The sequence below is a fragment of the Lagenorhynchus albirostris genome, chromosome 4 (genome assembly GCF_949774975.1).
Source record: "Lagenorhynchus albirostris chromosome 4, mLagAlb1.1, whole genome shotgun sequence".
Lineage (NCBI taxonomy): Eukaryota > Metazoa > Chordata > Mammalia > Artiodactyla > Delphinidae > Lagenorhynchus > Lagenorhynchus albirostris.
The window spans coordinates 69,036,670-69,051,632 of NC_083098.1; positions in this window are offsets into that span (position 1 = coordinate 69,036,670).

A 14,963-nucleotide genomic window follows, 5' to 3' on the forward strand; every position below is an offset into this window, starting at 1 on the left:
AAATATAGCAGCGGGAGGAACACTCCCAAATTCCTTTTACGAGGGCACCATAACCTTGATACCAAAACCAGACAAGGATGTCACAAAGAAAGAAAATATCACTGAGAAAATATCACTATGTTCAACAATATCACTGATGAACATAGTGATGAACACAGTGATGAAAATATCACCATGTTCATCAATATCACTGATGAATATAGATGCAAAAATGCTCAACAAAATACAAGCAAACAGAATCCAGCAACCATGAAAAGGATCATACACCATGATCAAGTGGGGTTTATTCCAGGAATGCAAGGATTCTTCAATATACGCAAATCTATCAATGTGATAACCATATTAACAAACTGAAGGAGAAAAACCATATGATCATCTCAATAGATGCAGAGAAAGCTTTTGACAAAATTCAACACCCATTTATGATAAAAACCCTGCAGAAAGTAGGCATACAGGGAACTTTCCCCAACATAATAAAGGCCATATATGACAAGCCCACAGCCAACATCATCCTCAATGGTGAAAAACTGAAACCATTTCCACTAAGATCAGGAACAAGACAAGGTTGCCCATTCTCACCACTGTTATTCAACATAGTTTTGGAAGTTTTAGCCACAGCAGAGAAGAAAAGGAAATAAAAGGAATCCAAATCGGAAAAGAAGAAGTAAAGCTGTCACTGTTTGCAGATGACATGATACCATACATAGAGATTCCTAAAGTAGCTACCAGAAAACTACTAGAGCTAATCAATGAATTTGGTAAAGCAGCAGGATACAAAATTAATACACAGAAATCTCTGGCATTCCTACATACTATTGATGAAAAATGTGAAATTAAAATCAAGAAAACACTCCATTTACCATTGCAACGAAAAGAATAAAATATCTAGGAATAAACATACCTAAGGAGACAAAAGACCTGTATGCAGAAAATTATAAGACACTGATGAAAGAAATTAAAGATGATACAAATAGATGGAGAGATATACCATGTTCTTGGATTGGAAGAATCAACAATGTGAAAATGACTCTACTACCCAAAGCAATCTATAGATTCAATGCAATCCCTATCAAACTACCACTGGCATTTTTCACAGAACTAGAACAAAAAATTTCACAATTTGTATGGAAACACAAAAGACCCCGAATAGCCAAAGCAATCTTCTTTTCTTTTTTTTTTTTTTTTATGCGGTACGCGGGCCTCTCACTGTTGTGGCCTCTCCCGTTGTGGAGCACAGGCTCCGGACGCGCAGGCTCAGCGGCCATGGCTCACGGGCCCAGCCGCTCCGCGGCATGTGGGATCTTCCCGGACCAGGGCACGAACCCGTGTCCCCTGCATCGGCAGGCGGACTCTCAACCACTGCGCCACCAGGGAAGCCCCAAAGCAATCTTGAGAACGAAAAAAGGAGCTGGAGGAATCAGGCTCCCTGACTTCAGACTATACTACAAAGCTACAGTAATGAAGACAGTATGGTACTGGCACAAAAACAGAAAGATAGATCAATGGAACAGGATAGAAAGCCCAGAGATAAACCCACACACATATGGACACCTTATCTTTGATAAAGGTGGCAGGAATGTACAGTGGAGAAAGGACACCCTCTTCAATAAGTGGTGCCGGGAAAACTGGACAGATACATGTCAAAGTATGAGATTATATGACTCCCTAAAACCATACACAAAAATAAGCTCAAAATGGATTAAAGACCTAAATGTAAGGCCAGAAACTATCAAACTCTTAGAGGAAAACATAGGCAGAACACTCTATGACATAAATCACAGCAAGATCCTTTCTGACCCACCTCCTAGAGTAATGGAAATAAAAACGAAAATAAACAAATGGGACCTAATGAAACTTCAAAGCTTTTGCACAGCAAAGGAGACCATAAACAAGACCAAAAGACAACCCTCAGAATGGGAGAAAATATTTTCAAATGGAGCAACTGACAAAGGATTAATCTCCAAAATTTTCAAGCAGCTCATGGAGCTCAATAACAAAAAAACAAACAACCCAATCCAAAAATGGGCAGAAGATCTAAATAGACATTTCTCCAAAGAAGATATACAGACTGCCAACAAACACATGAAAGAATGCTCAACATCATTAATCATTAGAGAAAGGCAAATCAAAACTACCATGAGATATCATCTCACACCAGTCAGAATGGCCATCATCAAAAAATCTAGAAACAATAAACGCTGGAGAGGGTGTGGAGAAAAGGGAACACTCTTGCACTGCTGGTGGGAATGTGAATTGGTTCAGCCACTATGGAGAACAGTATGGAGGTTCCTTAAAAAACTACAAATACAACTACCATAGGACCCAGAAATCCCACTACTGGTTATATACCCTGAGAAAACCAAAATTCAAAAAGAGTCATGTACCAAAATGTTCATTGCAGCTCTATTTACAATAACCTGGAGATGGAAACAACCTAAGTGCCCATCATCAGATGAATGGATAACAAAGATGTGGCACATATATACAATGGAATATTACTCAGCCATAAAAAGAAACGAAATTGAGCTATTTGTAATGAGGTGGATAGACCTAGAGTCTGTCATACAGAGTGAAGTAAGTCTGAAAGAAAAAGACAAATACCGTATGCTAACACATATATATGGAATTTAAGAAGAAAAAAAAATGTCATGAAGAACCTAGGGGTAAGACAGGAATAAAGACACAGACCTACTGGAGAACGGACTTGAGGATATGGGGAGGGGGAAGGGTGAGCTGTTACACGGCGAGAGAGAGTCATGGACATATACACACTAACAAACGTAAGGTAGATAGCTAGTGGGAAGGAGCCGCATGGCACAGGGATATCGGCTCAGTGCTTTGTGACCTCCTGGAGGGGTGGGATAGGGAGGGTGGGAGGGAGGGAGACGCAAGAGGGAAGAGATATGGGAACATATGTGTATGTATAACTGATTCACTTTGTTATAAAGCAGAAACTAACACACCATTGTAAAGCAATTATACCCCAATAATGATGTTAAAATAAATAAATAAATAAAAGATCCCTCTGTCCAAAAAAAAAAAAATCTTCCAACAAACTAAAGCTCAGGACCAGATGGCTTCACAGGCAAATTCTATCAAACATTTAGAGAAGAGCTAACACCTATCCTACTCAAACTCTTCCAAAATATAGCAGAGGGAGGAACACTCCCAAACTCATTCTACAAGGCCACCATCACCCTGACACGACAACCAGACAAAGATGTCACGAAGAAAGAAAACTACAGGCCAATATCAGTGATGTACATGCATGCAAAAATTCTCAACAAAATACTAGCAAACAGCATCCAGCAGCACATTAAAAGGATCATGCACTATGATCAAGTGGGGTTTATCCCAGGAATGCAAGGATTCTTCAGTATACGCAAATCAATCAACATGATACACCATATTAACAAACTGAAGGAGAAAAACCATATGATCATCTCAATAGATGCAGAGAAAGCTTTTGACAAAATTCAACACCCATTTATGATAAAAACCCTGCAGAAAGTAGGCATAGAGGGAATTTTCCTCAACATAATAAAGGCCATATATGACAAACCCACAGCCAACATCGTCCTCAATGGTGAAAAACTGAAACCATTTCCACTAAGATCAGGAACAAGACAAGGTTGCCCACTCTCACCACTATATTCAACATAGTTTTGGAAGTTTTAGCCACAGCAATCAGAGAAGAAAAAGAAATAAAAGGAATCCAAATCGGAAAAGAAGAAGTAAAGCTGTCATTGTTTGCAGATGACATGATACTCTACATACAGGATCCTAAAGATGCTACCAGAAAACTACTAGAGCTAATCAATGAATTTGGTAAAGCAGCAGGATACAAAATTAATACACAGAAATCTCTGGCATTCCTATATACTATTGATGAAAAATGTGAAATTAAAATCAAGAAAACACTCCATTTACCATTGCAACGAAAAGAATAAAATATCTAGGAATAAACATACCTAAGGAGACAAAAGACCTGTATGCAGAAAATTATAAGACACTGATGAAAGAAATTAAAGATGATACAAATAGATGGAGAGATATACCATGTTCTTGGATTGGAAGAATCAACATTGTGAAAATGACTGTACTACTCAAAGCAATCTACAGATTCAATGCAATCCCTATCAAACTACCACTGGCATTTTTCACAGAACTAGAACAAAAAATTTCACAATTTGTATGGAAACACAAAAGACCCCGAATAGCCAAAGCAATTCCCCAGTTCTTTTTTCTCTTTTCAATAGAACTAAAAGAAGAAAGCTTTATTTATACAATACTTGAATCTTATAGAATCCAGAAACAATTGTCCCTTGAAAATATTACTCACTCTACGTGCTTTGACTTCTCCCTAATGGTATACTGGAAATAGGTGAAGTCCTGGCCTTCTTCCTCATTTATTTTTCTTTTTTCTGAAATTGTTCTATAAATAACTTATTCTTGATAGTTTCTCAAGTTTACTCATTTTTTTTTTGCCTTGGAAATTGACCACCACTCTCTATTCTTTATAAATTATGGAAGGTCTATATTTTACTGGGCTTTCTACAAATGTTTGGCTTTTTGTCTTCCTGATTATTTTTTACTTTTGTCATTTTTTAAAAAATGAATTAGTTGGGTCTTCATTGCTGCTCATGGGCTTTCTCTAGTTGCGGTGAGCGGGGGCCACTCTTCGTTGCAGTGTGCAGGCTTCTCACTGCAGTGGCTTCTCTTGTTGCAGAGGATAGGCTCTAGGCGTGCAGGCTTCAGTAGCTGTAGCAGACAGGTTCAGCAGTTGTGGCTCGCGGGCTTAGTTGCTCTGCGGCAAATGGGATCTTCCTGGACCAGGGCTTGAACCCATGTCCCCTGCATTGGCAGGCAGATTCTTAACCACTGTGCCACCAGGGAAGTCCCTTTAACCTTTGTTTTTAAAAATATCTTTAATTCATCTTCTGTTTTTGTTATGGTTGTTGTTTTTGATTTTTGCCCAGTGTAAAAATCTATACCTTCTACTACTTAATAAAGCAAATAAAATGTCATTGTTTGTTAGAAATCTTGCCCTTACTAATTTTATTCAAAAAATTTCTTTTGGGCTTCCCTGGTGGCGCAGTGGTTGAGAGTCCGCCTGCCGATGCAGGGGACACGGGTTCGTGCCCCGGTCCGGGAGGATCCCACATGCTGCGGAGCGGCTGGACCCGTGAGCCGTGGCCGCTGGGCCTGCGCGTCCGGAGCCTGTGCTCCGCGGCGGGGGAGGCCACGGCAGTGAGAGTCCCGCGTACCGCAAAAAAAAAAAAAAAAAATTTCTTTTATACAGTGACTGTAGTCCATTATCTTATAGACTCTTGAACAGAAAATTAAGGGCCTTCCCTTGCTTATTCCTCCAACAATTAAAAGAAATGCTTTCCATATGAATCAGAATTTGTTCTCCTTCAAAATGCTCCAAATTTTCCAGGTTTTATTTCTGTAGTGAGAAAAGTAGACATTTTAAAATTGCCAACAGTATGATTTTCAAAGAACTTTTTTTCAATTCTGCTGATCCATTTACGGCTTTTGTTGTATTCAGTCAGCACTGTATATCCAGAGACAGAATGGCTAAAGAAGATGTGGTACATATACACATTGTAATGATATCGCTTATATGTGGAATCTAAAAAAACGGTACAAATGAACTTATTTACAAATCAGAAATAGAATTACAGATTAGAAAACAATCTTATGGTTACCAGGGGGGAGGAAGGGGAGGAATAAAATGGAGATTGAGATCAATATATACACATTACTATAATAAAATAAACTAATAAGGACCTACTGTATAGCACAGGGAACTCTACTCAATACTCTGTAATGACCTATGTGGGAAAAGAATCTAAAAAAGAGTGGATATATGTATATGTATAATTGATTCACTTCTGTACAGAAGAAAATAATACAACACTATAAATCAATTATATTCCAATAAAAATTTTAAAAAATAAAAAAAATAAAAAAGTATATCCAGAGACATTTATTCAATCCTTTATTCTTATAGAATATTTCTACTGTATGATACAATAGACTTTTTTTTGCATGTACTTTTTCCAGCTTTATTGAGATATAATTAACATATAATATATGTAAGCAAGTTTCAAGTACAGTTAGTTGGTCCTCCATATCTGTGGGTTCCCCATCAGTGGACTCAGCCAACTGCAGATCAAACAGTATTTTCTATCCGCTGTTGATTGAATCCACAGATGTGGACCCCATGAATACTGAGGGCTGACTGTAAGGGACCTGAGCATCAATGGGTTTTGTTATCCACAAAATGTCCTGGAAACAGTCCTCCACAGATACTGAGAGACAGCTGTGTATAATACAGTATTGTTAACTATAGTCAACAGCAAAAAAAGAAACAATCTGATTAAAAAGTTGGAAAAGGACCTGAATAGACATTTTTCCAAAGAAGACCTACAAATGGCTAATAGGTACATGAAAAGGTGCTCAAAATCACTAATCATCAGGGAAGTGCAAATCAAAACCACAATGAGATATCACCTTACACCTGTTAGAATGAGTATTATCAACAAGACGATAACAAGTGTTGATGAGGACATGGAGAAAAGGGAACACTTGTGCACTGTTGTTCAGAATGTAATTGGTGCTTCCACAATGGAAAACATTATGGAGGTTCCTCAAAAATTAAAAACAACTACTATATCATCCAGCAATCCCACTTCTGGGTATATCCAAAGGAAATGAAACCAAGATCTTGAAGAGACATCTGCACTCCCATGTTCATTGCAGCATTATTCACAATAGCCAAGATATGGGAAAAAACTAAAGTGCCTGTCTACAGATGAATGGAGATATACACACACACACACACACACACTCACACACACATACACAATGGAATATTATTCAGCCACGAGATAGAAGGAAATCCTGCCATTTGCAACAAAATGGATGGACCTTGAAGGCATTGTGTTAAGTAAGATAAGTCAGATGGAGAAAGACTAATAGTGTATAATCTCACTTATATGTGGAAAGAAAGCCAAACTCATACATATAGATAGTAAAATGGTGGTTGCCAGGGCCTAGGGGGTGGCAGAAATGAGGTGATGTTGGTCAAAGGGTACAAACTTCTAGTTATAAGATGAATAAATTCTGGGCATTGTATAGCATGGGCACTACAATAAACTTTTATTTACTTTTTACTCTATTCTAGATTTAGTTGATATCCCTTTTCAATATTCAAACTGTCTTCATTGAAGAAATGGCATCATATCCTTAAAGAAACTTTTTCCCATCTCTTGATGATATACAAATTAGAACCCTGATATTTTTTCATCCTGACTCCTGACATTTTAAAAAATGTCAAATAAAATGTTCATATATTCCAAGTACCTATATACATATGGTAAAACTGCTGTGAGCTAAAGCTATAATCATTCATTCATTCGTTTATTCTGCAAGTATTGTTTTGAGAAGCTTATAGATACCAGGAACTGCAGCAGATGCTCCGGATAAAAAGACAAGTAAATATGCTGTCTGCTCTCAAGGAGCTCTCAGTACATTTGGACGACCCCCTATCATTCAATACATATTTATTGAGCAACTAATGATTAGGTGCCAGCCACTGTTCTAGGTGCTTAAGATACAAGGGTGACAAAAGAGGTAACTATTCCTGTCCATATGGGACTCATATTTTAGTGGGTAGAGTGGTAGACAGGCAAGGAAAAACAACAATAATAAATAAGTAAAGTGCACAGTTTATTACATGGTAAAAAGTGCTTTAGAAAAATCACAGTAGGTTAACAGGTATTAAAATGTGGGGAGAAAGGGAAGTGCACAGTATTAAACAGGCTAGTCAGGAAATCCACACTGAGAACGTTAAGACTTTGGAAAGATCTGAAGGAAATGAGGGCATTAACCAAGCAGATGTCTGGAGAGAGAGTTCTAAGCAGAGGGAACTGCTAGAAAAAAAGGTTAAGGTAGATCAGGCCAAGCTTTTGGTATGTGTTTAATGTAAAAGGCCAGTGTAAATGGATTAGTTTAAACAAAGGAGAGAGAAGTAGGAGATGAGGTCAGAGTGGTAACAAGGGACAGGTGCTGTAGGTTATTTTAAGGACTTTGGCTTTTACTGAGTGAGGTATTTTGAGCAGAGGAGGAATGTACTATGATTCATGCTCTGGATGCATCAATCTGGATGTGCACGCACACAAAATACAAGAAAACACACAAATAAAGATGTATATAGCACAATGTTATAACTGCTATAATGGGACATGGCAGAGAGGTAACTGAAGGGAAGGGACGTTATGTCTTTCTCTTCACAGAGATTAGAGAAACCCATGCACTTCCCCTTTAGTCACAACACAGTGATAATGACTGTCAGAAACGGTTTTCTCCTGTGAAGTCCATAAAGGCAGGACCTTGTCTATCTTGCTCTCCACAATAGCCTGAGTGACTCTGACATCATCTGTCACATATAAATTAGTTTTTGAAGTATGAGGAGAATAGGAGTTATTCAGGAGTTGCAGTGGCCTTCCAGACAGAGGAAATGACATGTAGGTGGGCTCTGCACGGCACTTGATTTCTCCTCTGTACAATGATGGCACTGGACTAAAGATCTTTATTTACTGTGACTGATTCCTTTTTCAACTTTAGGTATGATACAGTCTTCTCTTTCTGGTCAATTAAAATTTAAACTTTTTTTCTCATAAGCTGCATCAAGCACTTTAAATGAATTTATGGCTGTATCCCCTATGTGTTTTCTCAATTCCTCTTCTTAGGCTAGGCCTCCGTGAGGGAACTCAACTAACTGCTCCCATTTCAGTACTGCTTCTATGATGATGCCTTAAACCTGTCTCTAGTTCCCAACCTGCCCTGAGCTCCAGGCTACAGATACAACCAAATCCTAAATACTGTCACTTAAATTTACCACAGATCTTTAAAAATTGACCTGATCCCCTGACCTGTCTTGTTCTCTATTTCATTGAATGGCACTAAGAACTACCCAAAAATAACCTGAGCTTCAGCTCAATTTCTTCTTCTTCTTTGCTCTGCCCTTTCAAAAACCAAATCCTGTGTATTCTAGTCCTAGCTGGTTGGTGAACTTGTCACTTCTTTCTACCCCTGTTGCCACATTTCTTTCAGTCCACCATCAACTCAGGGCAAGATTATGTTATCAGCCTAGCAGTTCTGTCTCCCAGTTCAACTTCCTCCACACTTCTGCCAGGATGATTTTTATAAAATGCAAATCAGATCTTGGCATTCCCCTTCTGAATGCATTCTATGACTTCCTGTATGAGTTTGTTAATTGACTACATAATATTCATTTCCTTCTTCTTCCTTAAAAACAGAACCACAATTGTATTCAGGGTAGCTCCTTAAAGAGTATAGGCTCAGAAAGGAGGTGTGCACTTTTGCCATTCTTCCTTTTTGTACCTGGAAGATAGCTATGATATTGGAACTTCAGCAGCCATTTTGGACTATGAGGCTATGAGGATATAAGCCATATAATGTACTAAGGATTGTGGATGGGCTACAAAAATGCAAGCTGAGTCCTTTATGTCTATGGAATAGTCACGCCAGTCCTGGCTTGCTTACTTTCAATCTTTTTTACGTGAAAGAAACAAACCTTTATCTTATTTATTCACATACTTGGTTTTTCGTTACATGAAGCCAAATATAATCCCAATTGTAGGATGAGCTATATAATTGTGGGAAAGAGTACAAAATAAAAATGCAGGGCATCTTGTTGAAAAATTATTAAGACTTTCAAGGTGGAAATATCAGAGCTTTAAACCAAGCATGGGTCCCCTTTAAGCCCACATCCCTGTGAGAATGTGTAAGTTGAAAACCCATCAAATCAGACCTGTTTAATTGAGAGACACCTATTGCTCTATGGTTCAAAGTCCTAAGCATGCTTTACTAGACGCTTTGTAATCTGGTATTTGCTTGCCTTTCCAGATTCTTCTCTCATCACTTGCAATCTATGATGCAATCATAATGAATTATTATCAGTTTCTTTGCACCCCTGGGATATGCCTATCCAACCAACCTCACATTATGTTCTTTATCTAGCTAAGATCTATCCAACTCGACTGTTTCAACTTTGAGGTCACAACTTTTGGGGAAATTTTAACTTTCCAAGTCTAGCATAGATGTCCCTGACATGAACTTGCATTGAACCTTATACTTCCTCTAATTTATGTACTCATAAAATATGGCATTATTAATTATTCTATGTCCAACTACTCTGTAATCTTTGTGAATGAAGCATGTGTCCCTTGCTCAACCTCATATTCTCCATACCTAACACAGAATATAAAACTTAGAAGCTGCTCAAATATTTACAATTGGATGTTGCATGAAAGACACATTTTTAAGAAAGGGAAGATTCTGGATTTTATGTCTAAGAAATTATTCTCCACTTTTTCAACAGGCAAATCTAAATTTTGAGAGTAAACTAGTAACACAGACAGATAAAAACTGTTAGCCTTTGAAAGGTATAGGAATATAGTAATGTCAGGAATATAGTAAATATTCAAGGTCTAATGGGACAAGAAAAGACAGTGTAATACTCAGCATGTGAACAGTCATAGCCCTTATGACATTGCACATTAAAGCAAAGAACCTGAATTAATATTTTAAAAATGTGTATAATTTAAAACAATGTCCACAGACCTCTTAATAAGTCCTATATTCATTTAAGAAACATTTCAGCCCATGCAAGTGTTTTCTGCACATAAACATATGGCAAACTTCACAAAGTCAGGAAGTATCTTGTGGAGAGAATAAAAGCCAGTGTGGCCCTCAGTGACAAGTCACAAGAATTAGCAAATCACAGATCCAAAGGAAAATAATGCAGCTGGTCAATATCTTACCTTTCTAAAATGTGCAGAAACATAGTCCTTTATATTTAGGTATGTAGGATCATCACTTTAGGACCTTAAAATGACCACTTTAATAATATAAAACAATAGATATCCCTTTAATTACTGGATTTATTACATCTATCAAAAGAGTTCTAGCTAGAAAATGTGATTCTTCTCTCATTTAAACATTATACATAGACCCCTGACTACTTGGAATTCACAATAAAATTTCAAATCATTTCACAATAACTTCTGAAATTGTAGAATGAGAGTGTAGGTATGTGCTTCTCTGTGTGTGTGTGTGTGTTGGTTATATGTGGTTTTGAGTTGGTTTGAAATACAGAAGTCATTTTAATTTTTTAAAATTGGTTTCCATTAACTTACTTCTTTTGAGTCTGATTTATCTTTCAGTTGCCTGCTTAATTGCTTTCCCTGTCTTTCTCCCTCTCTCTGTCTCTCCTCTAATAGGTTTTGCTTCAATTTTTAATGAGCCCTTTAACTTTTTCCGTTTAAGTATTTCTCTCCATTTGTTCTTTATATGTTTTACCTAACACCTTTCTTTCTTTTTTCTTTTTTTTTTTTGCGGTACACGGGCCTCTCACTGTTGTGGCCTCTCCCGTTGCGGAGCACAGGCTCCGGACGCGCAGGCTCAGCGGCCATGGCTCACGGGCCCAGCCGCTCCGAGGCATGCGGGATCTTCCCGGACCGGGGCACGAACCCGTGTCCCCTGCATCGGCAGGCGGACTCTCAACCACTGAGCCACCAGGGAAGCCCTAACACCTTTCTTTTCACCATTAAGAATTTTGGAAAATGCATTTCTTTGGAGGCACATGACACCTGGCTCCTTCCTTGCTCAAGCTCCCTCTTCTGTTTTCCTTCTTGCCTCTTGTTTGTGCCTTCCTAACCTGTTTTTCACTGCCTTTTCCTCAACTACTTTCTGAAATCCCCCTGGTGTTTGATCTTTCCCATTTTCTTCCTGCAGTCCTGTTTTACTCTTTTTTTTCTTTTGAACAGTAAGGCTGTGTCACATAAGGAAAAGATTCTGAGCCTGGGATCCAGAGAGAGCTAGGTTGAAACCTGGCTAACTTATGTATTGATAATTAGAAGAACAGCCCTTTTTTGAAATACTATATTACCTTTTTATTGCACACTTTAAACCAGAAATAAATATAGTTACTTTTTCTGGAACTGTGATGATATTTTTGTAACTAAATCCCAATGTTTATATGACTATGCATGTTATTGGGAATATTCTGTTATTTTAAGACTGAGTTCTTAATTTGAGTAATTTAAAAACAGAAATACCCAGAATAAAGTTCAGGGACCTACCCACCAAGTAAAGTTTGTTGGGGCTTTATGAGCAGACTCACAACACTCAATCTCTGTGTCAGTCAAAGAAAGACTACTGTCCCTTCAGGTCCCCTCGATCAAAAAGGAAGCCATTACTTTGTTGGATTCTTGGGTATTGGAGACAGTATGTGCCCCACTCAGGCATGTTTCTTCGTTCTTTGTGTGGACTAATATGCCTACAGCATCTTTTGAGCGGAGTTCAAACCAGCTGGCTCCAGAGGAAGCATTCCATCAAGACGTGGCACAATTTTTACCATTGGAGCCATGCAACTCAGTGACCTTTTGGAAGTACAAGTATGTTAGATGCTTTTTCCACTTGGAGACTTTGGAAAAGATAGACATCCTTAAACTGGATATTATCCTTAAGTTTTGGATTCATTATTCCCACTATAAATATCATTTCCCATCAATATGCTTTTTTTGATTAAAAAAAACAACAACAACAGTTATTAGCCTGCATGGTCAGTTTCTGGTGAGAGCTCTATTCTGGTGTTTCAGATGGCTGCTTTCTTGCTGTGTCTTCACATGGCAGAGAGGAGAGAGAGAGAATACTCTGGTATCGCTTCTTAAAAGGCAACTAATTCCATCCTGAGGGCCCCACCCTCATGACCTCATCTCACCCTAATTACCATCACATTGGAGTTGGAGCTTCAACACAGGAATTTGCAGGGGCATAAATGCTCAGTCCGTAACAGCCTGCTACTGTGTTCTCATCAAAACTGAACACCTGAACCAATACCCTGTAGAAAATAGGACCAGTCAAACTTACTGCTCTCAAGCAGTTTGCTATGGTCTGAATGTTTATTCCCCACCAAATTCATGTAATGAAATCTTAATGCTCAATGTAGTGGTATTAGGAGTGGGATGTTATTAGGTCATTAGGGGACAGCCCTTGTGAATGGAATAGCAGAGCCTTAGTGCTCTTATGAAAGAGATCCTATGGAGCTCCCTGGCCCCTTCTGCCATGTGAGAATACAATAAGAAGTCTACAACCTTGAAGACAGCCCTCACTTGACCATGCTGGCACCCTGATCTCAGACTTCCAGACCCCTGAACTGTGAGAAATAAACTTCTGTTGTTCATAAGCTATCAAGTCTGTGGTATTTTGTTATAGCAGCATGAATCGACTAAGACACAGTCCTTCCAAAGTCAAGTACTAGACTCAATGATCTAAACAGAGTTGGGAACACTAAGGCTTATGAGCCATCTGAGAGGCCATGTTGAAGGGCATTCAACTTGGGTATCCCAGCTGTTGTATGTCCCATGTGGAAGAAGTGTACAGTAACTAACAGCATTTTCTTTGCAGGGGACACACATGTGCACTTAGAACTGTGCATCTTTTATAGAGGCCAGGAATTAGTTTCTCTGCCCCCCAAAACATAGCTTTCACCCTGGGGGCAGGCGTAAAAGTCTTTCAAGTGTCAAAGTAAACACTACCACTAGACTATGCAGAGTTCTATAGGAATATCTTTGAAACAGGCTACCTTAGTTACAAGAGAGATCACTGGAAGGATAACTAATTCATTAATTATACATCTTGGTAGTCATCCAATTAGAAAAGGTAGTATGAAACATCTTCCAGAATTTGGTAAGCTGAGTTCCTGAAAGAAGGATTCTTCACTGGCTGGCTGTCCACTAATACATATTTCTCAAGTTTCCCTCTTGCTTTGCAGTCTATGCCATCCCTATTTCTCTCGTGGAGTCCTCTTATCCTACCCATCCTTTCTACCTGGGGGCTCAGTAGGTCTCCAAACTCTGTTCTCTTCCCATCTCATGTTTTTTTGCCTCCTCTTCTGTCTATTCCTATAACTTCAACTACCACCTATATCCAACTAATTTCCATAAATATATCTTTATCTTAAATATCTTTCCTTATCTACCCCATATATCCATCTGCCAGATACTTTATGTAAACATCTCATTTAATCCTCACACTAATCCTATAAAGTAATTTTTTATCCGCAGAAGGTAAAACTGGGATCTCTAAAGAGATTCTATAACAAAATGGCAAAATCTAATTTTGAACCCATGGGTTAAACACTATGTTTTTTTTCCATTTCCCTATTTCTCTGTGTGATTTTTTTTAAAAAGTACATCAGGTTTACCCTTGCTTAAGACCCATAATGAGCATATTATCCCTTGTAGAAGTGTTTGAGTTTCTCTTCTGGATACAAGAGGCTCTACTGCATGGACCTATATTGGTTTTCCAACAATTCCCCAATTCATAACCTCTGATTAAACTGCACTGAACTACTGACATTTTTCTGAAAAAAATTTTCTTTTTCCTTTGCCCTTGTACATTTTATGTCCATCATCTGGAATGTCCATTTCTCCCTTATCAACATAGAACACCTATTCATACTCTAATCCTTTTTTCTCTTCCCCAATCCTGTAACTGCTATTTAGGAAGAGTACCTTAAAGTAGGTTCCCATATTATAGCATTTTTAATACGGTGATTATATGTTTCTCTCTCCTACTAGATTTTGAGCTCACTAAAGATAGGGATCTAATCATAATGTATCTTCATTTAAAATCTAGACACTTACAAATCATTAAATAAATCAAGTAACCATGTTTTTGACTTGGGGCTTTTGTAAGTGTGTTAACATATTTTTTGTTTATGTGGCATTAAGCAAAGCTGTTATTTTACTCTATATATGTTCACTTGATAATAATGATTATGCTAAAATTCTGAGTTTTCTTAGCTATTAAAATTCTAGACATACATATAATAATTTTCCCCCTTTCTTTCTCCATCTGTTTTG